This window comes from Crocuta crocuta, unplaced genomic scaffold (genome assembly GCF_008692635.1).
Source record: "Crocuta crocuta isolate KB4526 unplaced genomic scaffold, BGI_CrCroc_1.0 scaffold2677, whole genome shotgun sequence".
In the NCBI taxonomy this organism is placed as follows: domain Eukaryota; kingdom Metazoa; phylum Chordata; class Mammalia; order Carnivora; family Hyaenidae; genus Crocuta; species Crocuta crocuta.
Genome location: NW_027532919.1, coordinates 61,425 through 63,608, shown reverse-complemented (window position 1 = coordinate 63,608; position 2,184 = coordinate 61,425). Strand labels below are relative to the sequence as shown.

The window sequence follows — 2,184 nt, the reverse complement described above, 5'->3', positions numbered from 1 at the left end:
ATAGATTGGCTGTGGGGGCGGGGGGAGACAGCTCAAAGATGACACTAGGTGACATCTGCTGACACTGAGCCACCAGGAGGAGGGTGAGGGAGACACAGGTCCCAAATGTGCGGTGACGAGAGAATTGCGAAGCAGGCGCTATGACTCTCAGGAGCTGAAGCTCCGATCTCCCAGCTGCAGCCTCTTTAATTTATCTCATGGCTCGTGTGATAGCAGCCAGCACCTACCGCGCAGCGTCTGGCATTGGCATCCAGATGGGTCACGCCCCTGCGGCGTGTTCCATCCTTGGCCACGAGCACATCTGGTGCCAGACCAAACCTTCTTACCCCTGGCCTGGTGTCTGTAGGGTGTCCTTCTGGAGAGAATGAGCGGTCCTGGCAGCTTTCCGGCCTGGGAGTAGAATTGCTTTCAGTTCCCTGCTGCTTCGTCCCTTTCCTTCGGGACGTTCTCATGGTGCCTCTGGCTTCTTGTTCTCCAACAGGAGAGNCCCGAGGAGGGAGTGGTCCCAGAGGCAGGGGGTATGTAGTTCTGGAACTCAAAAGAAGAGCATTTGGGACTATGTTGGGGACTCAACCACTAACAAAGTGGCAAAAGTAGAGGAGAGATTGCAGAGACGGAGAGCAGCAGACAGCAGGGTGGCATCTCGGAGCACAGAGGGAGAGGCATGCCACCAAGGCAGCGAAGTTTCTTGTTTTGAGCGGTCAAGGTGAAACGTGGTTAAATACAATAAAGTAACCTCTGAGATCCAGGGGCTCTGCTCGGGTCCCCCCGGCCCTGAATCTCAGCTCCTCTCTGCTGCAACCTCACACAGAGGTCTTCCACTTCCACCTTTTGAAAAAATATTATTTATTTGTTATTTTTAATGTTTGTTATTTTTGAGAGAGTGCGCGCACAAGCTGGGGAGGGGCAGAGAAAGGGGGACAGAGGGTCTGAAGTGGGCTCCAGGCTGTCAGCGCAGAGCCCAACGCAGTTCTCACAGACCCTGAGACTGTGAGCCGGGCCAAAGCTGGACACTGAGTCGACTCAGCCACCGAGGCGCCCCTATTTGTTGTTTTTGAAGTTTATCCTTCTTTAAGGAATCTCTCTACCCAGCAGGAAGCTCAAACTCACGACCCCAGGATCAAGAGTCACGTGCTTTTCTGACTGAGCGGGCCGGGCGCCTTCCACGTGCACTTCTTGTCTTGTTCTTCTTCTGGTACACACCTAAAGTTTTATTGCACTGTTACACTTGATTGTAGCCAAAAGGCCAAGAAGCAATTTTATTGCACTCTTAAAAACCAAAACCCAAATCTCAGTGCTACGCACTTTCAGTGAGAGACGGTGGGCACGGACAGGCTATTTGTCAGGCATATTTGATGGGCAGCCAAGAGCTAACGTGGTAAAGCAAAGGAAGGATCTGGCATACTTGGCTTCTCTGTTCTAAAATATTCCATCCCCGCCCCCCAGCATGGCCTTACGATATGATATGACATGAAGTGTCGAAGTGTTCTTGTATGAGCTTTTCTTTCCTCTTTTTTTTATTGAACTATAGTTGGCACGTGTTACATTAGTTTCCTGTGTACAGCATAGTGATCGGACCTCTGCATGTTACGCTGTACTCACAAGTGTAAATTTTGATCATCTGTGACCATACAACACTATCATGACACCTTTGACCATATTCCCTAAGCTGGACCTTCCATCCACGTGGCTTATATTCATCCCATGACTGGGAGCCTGTGTGTCCTGCTCTCCTTCATCAGTTTTGCCCAGCCCTCCACCTCTGTCCCTCTGGCAACCTCAATTTGTTCTCTGTATTTATGGGTCTGTTCCTGCTTTTTATTTATTTATTCATTTGTTTTGATTTTGACATTGCACGTAAGTGAAGTCATATGGTACTTATTTTTTTCTGAATTATTTCACTTAGCATAATACCCTCGAGGACCATCCATGTTATGGCAGATGGCAAGATCTCATTCTTTTTTTTTTTTTTTAATTTTTTAAATGTTTATTTATTCTGAGAGAGACAGCGTGAGCAGGGGAGGGTCAGAGAGAGAGGGAGACCCAGAATCTGAAACAGGCTCCAGGTTCGGAGCTCCAGGCTCTGTCAGCAAAGAGCCCAACGCGGGGCTCGAACCCACGAACCGTGAGATCATGACCTGAGCCAAAGTCAGACGCTTAACCGACTGAGCCACCCAGGTGCCC

At 49.5% G+C, this 2,184-nt stretch overlaps 1 protein-coding gene across 2 annotated transcripts in view; it reads left to right on the top strand.

The window, feature by feature from the left end:
* The window catches only part of TAFAZZIN (tafazzin, phospholipid-lysophospholipid transacylase), a 12,465-nt gene that overhangs the window by 2,948 nt on the left and 7,333 nt on the right, over nucleotides 1-2,184 (top strand). The window lies entirely within an intron of this gene.